This window comes from Danio rerio, chromosome 4 (assembly GCF_049306965.1).
Source record: "Danio rerio strain Tuebingen ecotype United States chromosome 4, GRCz12tu, whole genome shotgun sequence".
NCBI lineage: Eukaryota > Metazoa > Chordata > Actinopteri > Cypriniformes > Danionidae > Danio > Danio rerio.
Window position 1 is genome coordinate 39,007,894 of NC_133179.1, and position 18,050 is coordinate 39,025,943.

At 36.8% G+C, this 18,050-nt stretch overlaps 1 long non-coding RNA gene and 5 other non-coding genes across 6 annotated transcripts in view; 2 read left to right on the forward strand and 4 right to left on the reverse strand.

Annotated features, from left to right (window-relative positions):
* LOC141381752 (uncharacterized) overlaps positions 1-18,050 on the reverse strand; it is a 537,547-nt gene that overhangs the window by 341,039 nt on the left and 178,458 nt on the right. The gene's annotated exons all lie outside the window — the stretch shown is intronic.
* Positions 4,086-4,158, forward strand: trnar-ucg (transfer RNA arginine (anticodon UCG)). Its single transcript has one exon. It is a non-coding gene; the product is annotated as a tRNA-Arg (tRNA).
* trnaq-cug (transfer RNA glutamine (anticodon CUG)) lies at positions 4,994-5,066 on the forward strand. The gene has a single exon. It is a non-coding gene; the product is annotated as a tRNA-Arg (tRNA).
* Positions 6,544-6,625, reverse strand: trnal-uaa (transfer RNA leucine (anticodon UAA)). Its single transcript has one exon. It is a non-coding gene; the product is annotated as a tRNA-Leu (tRNA).
* Positions 16,176-16,257, reverse strand: trnal-uag (transfer RNA leucine (anticodon UAG)). The gene has a single exon. It is a non-coding gene; the product is annotated as a tRNA-Leu (tRNA).
* Positions 16,461-16,542, reverse strand: trnal-aag (transfer RNA leucine (anticodon AAG)). Its single transcript has one exon. It is a non-coding gene; the product is annotated as a tRNA-Leu (tRNA).

Here is an 18,050-nt window from a genome sequence, read left to right on the forward strand (position 1 = left end):
GTGCGCCAGCTATGCCTATAAAAACAGTACAACCGCCCGCCCGAATTTAATTAAAATATTATTTTTTCGTAACCTCATCCGCCCGATCCGCGGCTATAACCGCCAACCGCGCATCTCTAATATGAGAATTTAGAAGTGACCAAAATTGCTTGGATATTAGACAATCAAAAAACATATGTAGTAGTGCAGGGGTGGCCAACCCTGTTCCTGGAGAGCCACCTTCCTGCAGATTTCAATTGCATCTCATATCAAACACACCTGCCAGTAATTATCACGTGGTGTTCAGGTCTTAGTTAATTGGTTCAGTTGTGTTTGATATGGGTAGCAACTGAAATCTGCAGGAAGGTGGCTCTCCAGGAACAGGGTTGGCCACCCCTGTAGTAGTGTTTCCTCTGCTTGTTTGCAGAAAGAACAGAAGCTGTTGATGTCCAAAAAATGGAAATACTAGAATTTACAGGGTAGATTTTATGTAAAATTTTAAAATGTATTTCTTTTGCCTTGTTGGAAATGCAATATTACCCAGGTAAAAGCCAGGTTCTATATCCTTAACCAAAGACCTCCAGTAAAACTTTCCTCTAGAAGAAATTTTCCTTTTAAATTAGAAAATTTGTTGCATTTGAAGCTATTGTTACGTTTCTTATCTAACAGACTAACACCTTCTAAAAGCAAATTTACAGTTAAATGTACAGTGACTTTTAACTAGGTGAACTAAACCGGGTAATATTGCCTAACAACTTTATTAAATTCATTAGGAGGAATTGGAAAATAGTGGTAAGTTATTAATGGTTCATGAAAGAATGTTTCCTACATCATCAAACAAGAAAAGGATAAAAATTAATATTATTTTGAAACCAACTATGGAAAAATAACGATTTGTTTCTGATTATAATACCTCGGTTATTCCATATGAAAAATTGGTGGGGAGAAAAATTGTGAACGTAACCAAGCTTCCAAGCAAGCAGACATTGCTGGTGGAATTTAGACAACACTACAGGTAGTTTAGAGGGAAGATAATACATTTTAAGAAGAAACACAACCACCAATTTTAAAAAACTGATAGACATTGGATTGGTTTGGCATCTCTTAATCCAATTAATTTTAAAAATGTAAATGGTGTCAGAAAAATCTAGGAAATTTACAGAAGTGTATTATTTTCGGTGGTCTTCATCACGTGGTAAATTCTGACCATGACGTTGCTGGATTTTGCATCGCTAATGACTCTTGCTTCAGCTGCTGCTCGCGTCTCACTTCTGCTCAACCAGGTAAGTTTAGCCTTTCAAATTGATGAGTTAATGTTTGAGTTCTGTATTAAATTAGCCATAAAGAGTTAAGAATTGAATTCGGTGTTCAATTACACCCATTGTAGTGATTCGCTTGAATTTGCTTGAAGTGTGCTTTTCATATTGCATGAATCATATTGCCAGCATTTTTACTTTAAAATATTATATTAACCCATTGTTTATATCATTAATACATTATCAACAGTTTATCAATTTAACATGTTAATTAATTTCTTTTCACACATCTCTGAGTTATTTGACTTTTTATCTTGTGTGATCAGATCATTGGTTCTGCACTGACACGTTGTTAGTATTTGCTTGCTGAAAGAAAAAAAAATCATCTTTTTAAACATTTTATTTATGCTATTAACATACTACTTGCTGTTTCTTTCTTTGCAGTATTGGATGCCATCTAGTCCTGATTGCATTTTGACTCCAGTTCCAGTCCAGCACAGTTATACCTGCTGATCAAGCACCTGAAGCTACTAAGCAGATGTGTGGGCAGCTGTGAGCCAAACTCTTAGGAACATTGGTTCTCCAGGATGAGGACTGGTCATCACTCCAGTAAGTGATCAATCTAGCATGGCTCCCCCTCAACTGGAAACAGTAACTGGGAACCAAGACTCTGGTTCACACAACTGGTGTGATTTGTTAAGATAATCTAAGAAATATTTTTTATATGAAAATAATTTAATCTTTTTTATAGAATTATCTGTTGTCTAAGACCTGACTCTGGTGGCCAAGAATAAAAATTCTCCTTTCTTCTTCATACAAAACAATCTATCTTACAGGAGCCAAGCTAAATCAAAATAAAATCATCATATTATTTAAACTTTAGTTTTATCTGGTGATTAAAGTTGACATGCAAATTCACTGTGTGCAGACACCTCTGCATGGAAGGCTGTTACGCCGGTCTCACAATGCATGAGCAGTGTATATATTTGAATATAATTGGGATTTTCAGGAATTGCCCAGAAATGGTTTTCTGCATGCACCCATCTATTTGTTTTCTATTTAACTAGTTTGTTGGCAATCTCTCTGTCTCTCTCTCACTCTCTCTCTCTCTCTCTCTCTATCTGAAAAAATAAATAAATCAATCAAAGCCTTAATTTGTTTTAAGTGTTGAAATGTCTAGAACTTTATCATCCTGGAACCAAAAGTTATTTTCTCTAAAAATCTTAAAATAAAAATGGTAGAGAAAATACACACATGAATCATTAGAATAATTTTATGTTGGATGCAAATGCCTTAATTGCAGTTTTACCATCATTGTAATAAATTATATTTTAACATATTCAAATAGAATAGTTAACATATTAATAATGAATAATTATTTACAAGGTTACTTTTATATCTGCATTTTTATAAACTAAAGCAGTTCTGTCCCAAACCTTTGAAGAATAGTCCATGTTGTCTTTATATTTTTAGAGGCCTCATTTTTTACTGACATTACATTATGCTTTCAAAATATGTAATTATGCAATTGAAGTGATATTGTGCTTTTTTCTACATGGTAAAAGTGAACTAGTTTTGTTTTGTGTTAAAGCCACAATGGCCCTGCATAAAAGTACTTTACTGGGACCTTATTGGCACATTTTGTGCCTGGACTCAACTTAGTATTAGTGGGACGTAACTATTTTTTTAATTACTAAATACCCACAGAACATGCTCATAGGACATACTTCTGACCCAGATACTATGCCCCAGTATACCTATACTATGCCCAGTGTGGCCATGTACACTCCACTTTGTGTGGACTTGCTATGGGCCCATAGTGAACTTCTGTTTCGAGTGGGGCAGCCCACAGTTTGGTCTAGCGACATTGTATATGTTTTTGGTATAGACATGTTTGTTTGTTTGGAAATTTGTGCACTAATACTGTACACTCAAGTACATGAAGGTGAGCTTAAGCAAACTGCATAAAAAATTAAAAACTATTTTATAATAGGCTAAGAGAGACAATCTGCTAGTTAAGTGAGACGTCATGCAAAGCGGCTTCCGGGTCCAAGTGCTCTATTCAACTGAATGGGGAGACTCGTGAAATGGTAATAATAACTGTTTACAAAGCGATTTAGTTTCGTAAATCACGATCACAACATATATGTCCATGCCTAATATACAATGGCCAGAAAGTAATTAATTTTTTTATAAATTGTTAAAATTTTGGTATTTGTGATGCAGCAAGCCCAGAGATTATTGCGGACACTGACTTCATAAAAAATTAACTTTAATGTGTGATATGAATAAAAAGTGATCATAAACGAATAATTTCTCAACTCAAACGAGTGGCGGCTTGGACCCGGAAACAGTATTACATACGTCACCAACACGTCACCACTTAACAAGTGAATAGAAAAGCATATCTTAATTAAGATATAAATTGTATCCCATTAAAATATTGTAGAAATTATCCTATAGGAATGGTTCCAAAATATCATGCTTCAATTTTGTCTGTATAAATGTGCAAGTCAGACTGATTTAGATCAGAAGTCCACTACATGTTCATTAACTAATTTCACTATTGAAAGTGCTACAAATAACATAGAAACACCCTAGACAGCACAGCACCACTCCACTGCTCTTTCTGTGACAGCCCGGGGGTTCATGCAGGATTTGAACCCAAGACCTCTCGCAATCGAAGCGAGAATCATACCCCTAGACTAACAAGCCCTGAAGTAGCACCCAGCAATGCCACAAAAAAAAGTCTGTGAAACCGGTCTAAACTACTTTTTGTTCATGTTGTTTTTGTTACGTGCGTCAGCAACCCCCATGGATGCATATTTTAGTTTACAGGCACTAAAAAATGGCCCAGTGGCCTAATGGATAAGGCACCAGCCTTCGAAGCTGGGGATTGTGGGTTCAAGTCCCATCTGGGTCGTTTTTGATGCAGTTCCTTTTAAGTTGGCTGTGCAGCACAATCCAGTGTGACCTTCAAAAAGCTAGGTTCATACCCTTAGGTCAAAAAGACATGACAATGGAAAACTCTTCAGAGAAGCTCTTTTGTCATTAGGTGTACACACCAGATCGTCTGAAAGCAATAGGAATCCTAAAGTGCTGTTTTCTGAGTTACAAGAACTTACAGAGTGATACAACAGATATAGTAAATGCTTGTATTGGCCCAGTGGCTTAATGGATAAGGCATCAACCTTCCAAACTGGAGATTGTGGATTCAAGTCGTGTTTGCTGGGTTACTTTTAAGTTGTGTGAAAAAATCCTGACCACTCGAAGCTTAGGTGTGATGATCTGAGGATAATAGTTAGCTTAGAATTCTCAGACTTGCTGCACACTTCAATTAAGATTCTTCCAATCTTGCTCGAATCTCACTGTCAAGTTAGAAACTAAATGGTTCCGCTAAGCTCTAGTAATGGAGATCTTGACTTCAATTACCCTGTGGCTCTCAACTCACGGTCTCATGTTAGGTGGATGATGATGAAATGCAAACAAGAAAATAGCTGCTGAAAGGTTGTGATTTCAAGTTAATGAGAGTGGCCTTGACTGGAATTCGAAACTCTCAAGACCAGTCATACTATACGCTAGAACCATACCCCAGGACCAGAGACGCGAATGTGAATGATTGCAGAAAGAAAATGTTTGTCCATTAGTTCTTATTTGACGGAATGCAAACTGGCATTGAGATCCTAAAGTGCCGTTTTCCATGCGGTGGCATCTTGTTGAAGGCATACAAGAGATCCTTGATAGAAGACTGGTGACATGGCCCAGTGGCCTAATGGATAAGGCATCAGCCTCCGGAGCTGGGGATTGTGGGTTCAAATCCCATCTGGGTCGTTCTTGAGGGTCTCACTTCTACTTGGGAGCAATGTTTGGTAAATGAAACACAGTAGCTGTGAAAACCTTCTTGAGATGTGTTTGTGTGTCATTAACTTCCTTCATTGTCATCCATATTTCCTGTTATGACTAAAAGAGTAACAAGATTCCTAACACGAAAGGTCATTTTGAATCCTGCATGGTGCCTACAGAGAAGAGACTGCGTAAAACACAAAAATGGTGCTTGCATATAAAGCTGGTGCGTTGTTCAAGATCCATAAACAAATCTAACAACCGAATCATTGCCACTGCTTTTTTGTCTGTATAATTGTACAGGTTAGGCTAATTCAGATTAGAAATCAACTAAATGTTTATTAACTAAAGTCACAGCAAAAGTTGCTTCAATTAACACAGAAACACCAAAGAATCACTGCTTTTTCTGTGACAGACATAGGGCTCGTCTGGGATTTGAACCCAGGACTTCTTGCAACCAAAGCAATAATCATACCCCTAGAGCAATGAGCCCTTTAGAACCACTCTGCAGTGCCACAAAAAATTCTGTGAAACTGGTCCAATCTACTTTTTGTTCATGTTGTTTTTGTTACGTGCGTCAGCAACTCCCTGGATGCATATCTGATTCAGTCCTCCAGCATCTTTTTTTTTCTTCAAATTAAAGTCTTTTACATTAAAATCATTATGAAGTTGGTCTTTTGTTGCTAATAATTTATTTATATTATCTGATATATAACTAATTCTATTATATAGCTTTATCTCTTAACCAGGAGAAGGAGGGAAAATGCACTCACTCACTCAATGCAGTCGAATCACTGAGCAAAAAACAACACATTAAAGGTTACCAAGACATATATCACAACAAGAGAGATCTGTTATGGTACAGGCACAAATCAAGCAACAAAGAAATCAAGAAAGCAACTTTTAATCAGAAACTTCCACACCACAGCACATCAGCTTCTAAATGCACCCACTCTGTCTAAGGTAGGCTCATATTATATATATATATATATATATATATATATATATATATATATATATATATATATATATATATATATAGCTGCTGGGCATAGTTAATCTGAAAGCAAGTTGGGCCGCGGTCACACTAGAGTTTGTGCTTGCAAAATTCTTTCGTACAGCGCTGCAAAAACGAGCGAGATAAAACAATATGATTAGACGTTGCTAAAAGCGACTGATTGCTCCATATAGCTCATGTTTTGATCTTCTATTGGTCTCATGCACTCACGTGATGCGAATTTCAAGCTTTGGTCTTACCAGATGCTGCAATCTAATCGTGAGAAAGACACTTGCTCCTGAGCAGATTCGAGCTTGGGGATGTGTTCCTGTCACACCAACAAGTCTGCCGTGAGTTTCAAAGAACACATTATACTGACTATTTGCCAACTTAAATGTACTCTCTCATTTCCAGCAGACACTGAGAAAGCACACACTCAAGCAGATTGGCCGTGTTTAAAACCACATGTGGCAGCGGTGGGATTTGAACCCATGCCCTTGAAGAGACTGGAGCTTAAATCCAGCGCCTTACACCCCTCGGCCACGCTACCCTAGATGGATCTATGCAGTGGTCTCTTTTCTGCCAAATTTTACGGAAGCAGAACAGCAGAGAGGATGCAGAGCTTCCTAGTGAAGCCCTTCAACTTTGGCCAAGGAGTCTACATTTGGATGTGACCTGAAGCGTGCAGTATCACTTTGCAAGTCTGTTTGCTCAAGCAGAGAGGTCATTCTCAAGCATCCTAAAAGGACTGCCTGGCAGCGGTGGGATTAGAACCCACACCCCCGAAAAGACAGGAGCCGAAAACCAGCACCTTAGATCCCTTGGCTACGCTATCTCAGATGACTCCATGCAGTGGTCCCTTTTCTGCCCAATTTTACGGAAGCAGAGAGGACACCCAGCTTCCTAGTGAAGCCCTTCAACTTTGGCCAAGGAGTCTACGTTTGGATGTGAGCGGAAGCATGCAGTATCACTTTGCAAGTCTGTTTGCTCAAGCAGAGAGGTCATCTCAGGCATCCTAAAAGGACTGCCTGGCAGCGGTGGGATTTGAACCCGCAGCCCCGAAGAGACTGGAGCCTGAACGCCAGCTGCCGAAGGATAGTCCGACAATATTTCACAAATGTTGAAGATGAGAGCCAATCGGAGCGATTCGCTCCAACATTGTAGCCAATCACGTTGCAGCGCTTCAACAATTGCAGCCAATCGCGGACCGGAATTCTCAACATTTTCAACATTTGACCAATCAGAGTCGAGACAATGTTGAAGCCGGGGGGGAGGAACCGTTCCAAGAATCACCGCTAGGTGTGCAGTCAAACAGGTTAGCCAGATGTCAATCAATTTTCCGAACTGAGCCGAAGGTACACGAAGGAATGACGCGGTCCTCTGGAGGCGGGTCAGAGGTCAAAATAGTTCATTGATCATCAGTGATATTCAACGAACATCATCATTCGACAGAGCACAGCATCGTTTTGCTTACAGTAAAGGATTTTTTCCGATAGTGATTTCTTAAAAAAGGTAGAAAAACTACACAATTGCACCAATTAATGTTTTAGTGTGTTGTATTTCAAATTTGGATACTTTAATTCAAAACCGTTTAATCTATAGGAGAAAATGTCTGGAAAATCTCATAAAGCCATGTCAGACGCTGACTGGATTTCACGTTTAAAAAAGTTTGCCAGCACAGGAGTGGCCATCAAATGAGGGAAACAGGCCAGCTCCTCGACAAAAAAAGTGGCATGAGATTTATCAAAGGGTGTGTATTTCATTTACATGATATAACGTTTGTTGAAATTTGCTTAACAGAGTATCACTAACTTGTTAGGCTTCAGTACATTCAGTACAGTATCTGTGTAAAACATGTCATACTTGTTTTCTAAATATTAAAGTGTTTTAAATTGCATGTATTTTGAGATTTACGTCGAATAATTTAGTAAGTTTGACCGTTTATGAGAGAGATCTGAAAAGGTGGGGGAAGGGATTATGAGTACAGTATACAGCATGTGGTTTTAAGGCCTGAAATGTTCCTGTCCAGTTCCTTTTATTCTTTTCGTTTTTGGAGATACAAACTGTACGATTACATATTAGACAAATATTAAACACATTCTAGAAACAGTGTTAAATTAATTTACAGAGCTATTGTGTGCTTTATTAAGGGAGTCATTGAGTAAAAATTCTTATTTAGTTATAAAAGTTTTTTGTAATGTCTGGAAAATCTCATAAAGCCATGTCAGACGCTGACTGGATTTCACGTTTGAAAAAGTTTGCCAGCACAGGAGTGGCCATCAAATGAGAGAAACAGGCCAGCTCCTCGACAAAAAAAGTGGCATGAGATTTATCAAAGGGTGTGTATTTCATTTACATGATATAACGTTTGTTGAAATTTGCTTAACAGAGTATCGTTAACTTGTTAGGCTTCAGTACATTCAGTACAGTATCTGTGTAAAACATGTCATACTTGTTTTTAAATATTAAAGTGTTTTAAATTGCATGTATTTTGAGATTTACGTCGAATAATTTAGTAAGTTTGACCGTTTATGAGAGAGATCTGAAAAGGTGGGGGAAGGGATTATGAGTACAGTATACAGCATGTGGTTTTAAGGCCTGAAATGTTCCTGTCCAGTTCCTTTTATTCTTTTCGTTTTTGGAGATACAAACTGTACGATTACATATTAGACAAATATTAAACACATTCTAGAAACAGTGTTAAATTAATTTACAGAGCTATTGTGTGCTTTATTAAGGGAGTCATTGAGTAAAATTTCTTATTTAGTTATAAAAGTTTTTTGTATTGTATAAAATTATTTAATATATCTTTCATGATTTTTTCAGATTGAGAAATGCCCATTGCAATCTCGTGGGCAGAGGACTTTGCTTGGAGGTGTGCTGAAATGCACATGTGGTTTTCACACTCAAAAGGTACATTTTTGAGTCAATATGTGTTTATTTTTATTTACTAGAATGCCTTTCCTTTTTCATGATTATATGTATTTTTGTGATTTATTTTCAGCAGAGTACTGCTTCTGCTGCTCCAGCACAAACGGTGCAACAACCTGCCCCTACTGTACCTGCTCAGGAGGTGATGGAGACGAGACAACTTGAGGCCCAGCCCCAGCCCCCGTCTACTCCATCAGTGGCATCAAAGATTTCACCGCAATTGTCAATGGTACATTTTTTTAAAAATCAAAAGAAAAGACAATTTCAGTGTTTCAAGTGTTCAAGGTGCTCAAAGTTCAGTTCAAAGTTCAAACATAGGAGAGAAAAGAACAAAAAGCAATAAAAAAGTTGAGGTGTTGCTAGAGACATGCTTCTTTTCACACCTCTTGCACAGTGGGGGGTAGCAGACACTTGCTGATTGGTCGGTTTGAGTTTCTGTGATTGGATTAAATTACATGGTCAGGTCATGGTCAGGGTCACAGTTTTTAAAGCTACATTTTAACCTCTTGTCTTCAGATAATGATACATAATAAACACTAATAGTAAATACTTTGTTTCGATTTTAAGTGTAAGCTAAAATTTGTACTTTTTCTAAACAACGAGTCTGAGGTATTATCTTGAAAAAGTAATTATTTTAAAATATATATATGTATATATATAATTTTGCTACCACAGGTATGATACTATTTTTTCTTCTGGGAAAAAATCTTATTTGTTTTATTTCGAATACATTTTTCAAGGTCAATATTATGAGCCTCTTTAAGCTTTTTTTTTTTTTTTTTTTTTGGCATAGTCTACAAAACAAACCATCGTTATACAATAACTTGCCTAATTACCCTAACCTGCCTATTTAACCTAATTTACCTAGTTAAACCTTCAAATGTCACTTTAAGTGGTATAAAAGTGTCTTGAAGAATATCTAGTCAAATATTATTTACTGTCATCAGGGCAAAGATAAAATAAAACAGTTCTTAGGAATGAGTTATTAAAACTTTGATGTTTAAAAAAATGTGCTGAACAAATCTTCTCTCCATTAAACAGAAATTGGTGGAAAAAAATTAAAAAGCGGGCTAATAAATCAGACTTCAACTGTATATAACACATAGTGTGATGTTGTAATATACAATGTATGTTTTTGTTGAAATGCATGATGTAATAATAGTACAATAATACTGTATAACATAATGCAATACTTTATTCCTTTGGTAGTAAAAAAAAATATTTGTTTGCATATTGCTCCTTGATCCAGAAAACTATAATTTTAATCAAAGCCTAATGTGTCACATTTATTTGCAATGAACCAGTTGTCTAATTAAATCTATTCTAACTTATATCTTATTTCTACCTGTAAAAGTAGCAGAGGGTGGTAGTAAAAAACAGCTTGAACTCGAAACACTGTAGAGAAATCAAACTGATTGTACAACTGACATATAGAAAGATAGTTTCTAATTGCTTGAAATTTAATGTGATATACACTAATGTTCAAAAAATTATTATTGTTAAAATATAAAAGCTTAATATTACTCATATTTTGCAAGAATTCTATTGTGTTTGATTTGCTCATAAATTAAGTAGATTTTATTTGATTTGAATTGTTTGAATAAATTATTCTTTATTTATTTAATTTGCCTATATTATTATTTCACATTATTCCAGTTTTTACTAAATATTTTATCAAATAAATGTAGCCTTGATAAACATAATTAAAACATAAAAAAAAATACATTGAGCAGATCGCAAACCTTTGAACAGTAGTGTACATTTTGCCATTGTGAACACAGTGTTTTTAATGAAATGCTTTTTGTCTTGCCCTTTTTGAGTTCACCAAACCAAGATTTTCCGGATCCCACATTGCTGCAGCAAAGCCAAATCTTAGTGTGGCTAGAAGACCATCACAGGTTGACGTTCAGCCCAGTTCAGCAGTGTGTAGTGCTTCTACACCAAGCACGGCTGTAAGTATTGTCATAATCCACATAGCTTTCTGAGAGAATTTGGTATAATCATTTGTTTTACGTAAATTCTTATTTTTATTAAGTACAGTCACATTAAATCTCAATAAAACATCTCTGTAGTATTATTTTAGTGCATAAAAACATATATATTAAAAATAAGCACCATTCTTTAAACTTTTTGTTCTGCATAGAAGCGCTGTGACAAAATTTTACAGTTTAGCAGCAATCATTCATTTCCAATGTATTTTATACATTAATGTTCAAATAAAGTAATGGTTGCAAAAAATTCTGATTAGTTAATGTTACTTATAGATATATATTTACAAAATGCACTTTGTTATACTGCTTGTTTGTACAGACACAGGACCTTCAAGTTTCTGCCCCCGTCCTCACATCCACTGCGGCAGTGACCAGTTCCACAGAGCCGTCCGGCATTGTCTCAGTAAGTAATTTCATATTTTCTGTCCAAAAAAGGTAATTTGGTTTGCATTTTTGCTGCCCCAGCTGAATTCACACAAAGTGGTTTTAAGACCAGCCAATTAAATTGACTTGATGTTAATTATCTAAGCTTGATATATGTATAAATGTTAACAAAATAAAGAGAGGAAAAAATAAAGCAAAGAATCATAAAAATTACGCCTTCTGTTGTTGATATTTTATGTTCACAGTAGTAAAAGAAAAGAAAATGGATGGAAAAGAAGTAGAAACGAAAAAGGGAAATAAATATATTGGAAAATACTTTTGCTTCTTTAAAGAAAATGTTTATTGGTGAAATTCTATTAATGATTTTTGGAATTGAAAAACATAATAAGGTATTTAAAAACAATCACTTAAAATCAAAGGTATTTAGATTATAATCATGATATCATGTGAGGGTACTCACTCAAATATGTAAGGTGCATTTACATTACCAGACTAAAGGTTTTATCTATTTTCCTTCACAGACTGCACCTTCTGGGTCTTTGTTGCAAGCTCCATCAGCTGTTCCACTTCCGCGCCTTTGGGCTGAAACCTTGCCACCAGAGGACCACAAGTGGATTGCCAGCAGGCTTTTTAAAATGGGGTCCAAAGGAAAGCCAGAGCTTCGAGACAACCTCCAGCTCTGGTATTACCCTCCACAGCCTGCACTAACATACAATCAGGCTCCAGCTCCAGACAGATTTTTCTGTCATTCACTTTTTCTGTGGATGCCATACAAGCTGTGGAGGGTCAAAGTACTTTGCCCTAATCCTGCATGTGGACAGCATCAGCTGACAGGTGGAGGTCTGCACAAAAGGGCACGGCAGGTTCTGGACATCGACAGGATGTACAACATGGTTACAGAAACCCTCATCTGTACCAAGTGCAAAGCCTCGCATGTGTCCTGGAGTCAGACTGTCTTGCAGCAGCTGGATCTTGGCCATCGCTCAGAGTTTCGGGTCATTCTCACACAGAAGTGAGTAATTGAACACCTTTATTCCTCGTGCAGTTGTCAACCTGTCATCACAGATATATGAAAATACTTTACAAATTATATATATATATAATTTTATAATAAAAAATTTAATATGCTATTTTTTTTTGTTGTGCTTTCATTAGGCTGTTGACTACCAAAATATTCCGGCCTTCCAGCATGTGGACAGGCTGGCTGAATATCTGGTTGAGCTCCGGACCCACAAAAGCCTTAGCCTCACCAGCCAGGAGGCCAACGAGATTATTGGTCTTTGGCAAAGCCTGCATGACCAAGACAAGAAGCGGGTGTGTATGCAGCTCGACACCAGAAGCGACTGCTGAGTGGGCGATTTAAAACACCCAAGAAGCCCACTCACACCCCTGGCGTGGAGAGCACCACCAGATGTGTGCTGGGTGCAAGCAGTGCTCCTGCTCAGTGGCCTGACTGTTGCCGTCTTGTGGAGACCATCTTTATTAGGCTTTGTACCATCCACCGTAGTCCCAAGCGAAAAGGCAAGGGAACCCTTTCAAGATGGTCTCTGATCCTGCAAGACTACCGCAGGATTAGGCAACTCGTACTGGGCAACAGCTTGGTAATGGGAGGTACATCCATGCAGCTGGTTGAGGTAAACCAGAATACCCTGATTCAGTGGTTTAATAACAGACAGAAGAAACAGGAGCTGTCTGTGCTGCTTCAGGGTATTCAGTTGCCTCAACCCCTCCCAGAAGCCCAGGAACCTCTCCCAGATGCCAAAAGTCTTCGGACAGAGCCAGACCAACCGGGAGAGCAGCACCAGTATGTGTTGCCAGAGAGCACAGCAGGTCAGGCAAGGCAGAGGCAGACATCTGTTGGACGACCCCCACTTAGACCCAAGGCACCAGTACAGACCCAGGTCATATTTACACCACCAGCACCTGGAGCATCGCTGCAGATGGTACCCAACATATACATCCCAGCAACACCAGGGTACCAGGGTATGCCGATGTTTCAGGGTGTACCAATGTTCCAGGCTGTGCCAATGGTCCAGGGAATCCCTATGGCCCAGGGTATCCCGATGATGCAAGGAGTGCAGATGGCCCAGGGTATCCCAATGGTGCAGGGGATGCCACTCAGACAGCCACCCCTTCAGCCAACAATGTCCAGTACCAGCTCACAGCCTGCTGCATCACCGTCCACATCTGGAGCCATTCCCAAAAGACCGTACCGGAGAACTGTTCAAGCGAACACTTGTAAAAAGTGTGGGCAGTTCAAAACAAATGCCACAGGCCATAGCCAACTCAGGGGCAGGGTGTACTGCCCACAGACTGAAACTTTAACTAAAGAAGAGTGGCTAGAGGAAATGAAAAGGACCAACCCAAAATAATGTGTTTGTTTGTTTGTGTATGTATATAGTGTAATAGTTCTTCAGTTTATTCAATTTCACTTGCTGTTAGTTTATATTTTTATTTCACATTTTCTTTAAATAGTGTATTTATTTTGTTGACATTTTATTTAACTTTTATATTATTTATGTGTGTGTGTGTGTGTGTATAGTGTTTACAGTTTATAACCATAATAATTCAATTTATTCTATTTCACTTGTTTTTTTTGCACATTTTACTTTTTAATAATTTATTTTGTTAACATTTTATTTAACTTATTTATTATTTATATATGTGTGTGTATTTATATAGTTTATAACCATAATAGTTCTACAGTTTATTCTATTTCACTTGTTGTTGGTTTCTATTTTATTGCGCATTTTATTTAAATAGTGTATTTATTTTGTTAACATTTTATTTAATTTATTATTTATATATATATGTGTGTGTGTGTGTGTGTGTACAGAGTGTATAAAGTTTACAACCATAATAGATCTTCAATTTATACTATTTCACTTGTTGGTTTCTATTTTATTTCACATTTTATAAAAATAATTTATTTTGTTAACATTTTATTTAAGTGTTTATTATTTATGTGTATGTCTATAGTTTATACACTTTATAACCATAATAGTTCTTCAATTACCTTGTTTGACTCTGTTTTATTGCACTTTTTATTTAAATAGTTTATTTTGTTGACATTTTATTTAACTTATTTATTATTTATATGTGTGTGTATGTATAAAGTGTATACAGGTTACAACCATAATAGTTAAATTTATTCTATTTCACTTATTGTTGGTTTCTAAATTTATTTAACATTTTATTTAATTTGTTAATTTTGTATTTATTCTGTTAATATTTAACATTTAATTTTTCAGAATTTTTATTCCATGTTCATTACTGTTTTGTTGACCATTGTTAAATAAATATTGCATTAATAAATGTCCTTGACTTTTAAGTCCACTTTGTGTCGGTTTCTGTTTGTATTTAACGTTTTATTAACATTGTTTATTTATATTGTTAATACTGTATTATTAATAACTAATTTATTATTTTTACATTTTCTACTCTATATTCATTACTGTTCTGTTGACAATTGTTAGATAAATATTGCATAAATAAATAACTGACTACTTGACTTTTAATTCCATATACACTATGCACACTATATACACACACATATATATATATATATATATATATGTATATATGTGTGTGTGTGTGTACACTATATGACATTTCTATAGATCATTTGTACATCAAAATACAGAACAATAATAACCATAAGCATAACAATGCTACAACAACTACTAAATAGTGACACATTCAAGTTAGTATGCTTTATTTTTCATGAAAGAATGTCAAAAAACACAAGAATAAAGCGCTTAGGCATATTTTATTTACCTTGGAGCATTACACATTTAAACAGTTAGTTTATTGAGTAATAATTAACCAATAACAATAAAGCGTCTTTAGCTGGATTCGAACCCCGGTCTTGGTGAGCACCTGCAATAGAAATCAATGTAACTCAAATTGCGTTGTTTTAACACAGAACAGTATCACTATGCGTGACTTAAAGCAGGTGCAGGGAAGGCGTGTCCGGGAAGCTTAGAATTCGCCCTTTCCTTTCTTCGTTTTTTCCCCCTCTTCTTCCCTTTTTCTCTTTTTTTCTTCCCCCCTTTCTTCCCTTCTTCCCCTTCTTTGTTGGACGATTGTTCCCCAGCTTGAACGCAGCGCCTTAGACCGCTCGGCCACGCTACCTTACAAAGCTGCTTTCCCTGAGCAGTTTCGACACCAACTTGTTTCAAGTAGCGCAACAGCTCTGGGAAATCAGTTCAATTTAGCCATGCCTAGCTGGAGCTCCTCCACAAAGAAAGAGACCTCCTTAATACCAGCTTAGGAAGCACTCCCACCTTCCTGTCAACCACAGTTCTGTCTCTATTTGAGCACACCTCAAGGCATTTGAAGTCTTCTCCTTACGGCAGCCAGCTGCGATGCATTTAAGCACCTGATTACAAGGTAACTGTTATTTCACAAAAGAGTGAAAGTTACTGATTCCATCACAGCAGACCCCACGTTGTTGTTGTTATTATATTCAAATCCAGTTATAGAGTATTACTACTCTAATTGTGAATCTTTACTGTTCCTGTTTCAATAGGGTGTTCTTGCTAAAAGGAGCAATGGCAGAGAGAGACTTCCAGTGCAGACTTTAAGATGCTGCAATCTAATCGTGGAAAAGACACTTGCTCCTGAGCAGATTCAAGCTTGGGGATGTGTTGCTGTCACACCAACGAGTCTGCCGTGAGTTTCAAAGAACACATTATACTGACTAGTTGACGACTTAAATTTACTCTCTCACTTCCAGCGTTCACTGCGAACGCGCACACATTAAAGCCGTTTGGCTGTGTTTAAAACCACATCTGGCAGCGGTGGGATTCGAACCCACGCCCCCGAAGAGACTGGAGCCTAAATCCAGCGCCTTAGACCCCTCGGCCACACTACCCTAGATGAATTCATGCAGTGGTCCCTTTTCTGCCCAATTTTACGGAAGCAGAACAGCAGAGAGGACGCAGAGCTTCCTAGTGAAGCCCTTCAACTTTGGCCAAGGAGTCTACATTTGGATGTGAGCGGAAGCATGCAGCATCTCTTCGCAAGTCTGTTTGCTCAAGCAGAGAGGTCATTCTCAAGCATCCTAAAAGGACTGCCTGGCAGCGGTGGGATTCGAACCCACACCCCCAAAGAGACTGGAGCCTTAATCCAGCGTCTTAGACCGCTCGGCCACGCTACCTTACAAAGCCACTTTCCCTGAGCAGTTTCGACACCAACTTGTTTCAAGTAGCGCAACAGCTCTGGGAAATCAGTTCAATTTAGCCATGCCTAGCTGGAGCTCCTCCACAAAGAAAGAGACCTCCTTAATACCAGCTTAGGAAGCACTCCCACCTTCCTATTAACCACAGTTCTGTCTCTATTTGAGCACACCTCAAGGCATTTGAAGTCTTCTCCTTACGGCAGCCAGCTGCGATGCATTTAAGCACCTGATTACAAGGTAACTGTTATTTCACAAAAGAGTGAGTTACTGATTCCATCACAGCAGACCCCACATTGTTGTTGTTATTATATTCAAATCCAGTTATAGAGTATTACTACTCTAATTGTGAATCTTTACTGTTCCTGTTTCAATAGGGTGCTCTTGCTAAAAGGAGCAATGGCAAAGAGAGACCTCCAGTGCAGACTTTGTTAAGATGCTGCAATCTAATCGTGGGAAAGACACTTGCTCCTGAGCAGATTCAAGCTTTTTTTTTTTTTTTTTTTCTTTATTAAAAAATACATCATCAACAATCATGACATTTATACATACAAATATTTAAAAGATAAAATATTTAAAAATCTCCAGGTAAGAAAACTTCAAAACCAGTCCAAGTTTGTACAATATATGGATTATTTTTTGTAATAGATTTTTCAAAAATGTCCATCTTTTCATACATTTTGCAATAGTCATATATAACCATTATTTCCTCAGTAACAATCTGTTTGTACAACAAAACCAATGGAATTTCTTTTTTCTTTTGTTTCATAATATTTCTTCTTTTCCATATTGTAAATCTTGCAAGAGTCAACATATAATTAAGAGCAAACTTATTTTTTGTTTTCCCATTAAAACCAAATAAAAACAGTGCATCCCATTCTTTTAAAATAATGTTTTCATCATGCAGAAAATTACATACCATTGTTTTCAACATCTTCATAAAATCACTCAACTTTTTACAATTTAAAATAGGTGTAACACACCTTCCTTTTTTTCCAAACACACTTTACACAAATCATCTTGTGATACCCCAATCTTTTTAAAGATGATCTCTGTCATTATGCAGTTGTGTCTTCACATAAAATCAAAGTTTTCCAATGCTGGACTTTTTAAAATTGATCTTACATTTTTCCATATGTTTGAAGTATCAAAGTTTTCAAATAACTTTTCCCAAAATTCTCTTGATTTAGGTTTTTTAAACACAGTGTTACACAAACATGTATAAAACATCTTGATAGGACAATCATTGATACTAATTTTATCTTCATCCATTTTTAAAAAAACTTTTATTTTTCTATTTTCAGTTTCTTTTTCATTCTCTTCAATAGTTTTGATCCAGTGATCTGGTAATGCTAATCTTAACTTCTTGTATTGATCTTCAATTTTTTCTTTATCATCTACATCTTCTATTTCCTCCAGTGTATCTATTATTGCTTGAGTCGGTAAAAACCCAGGTTTTATTTCATATAAAATGTCTTTTACTTGTCTAA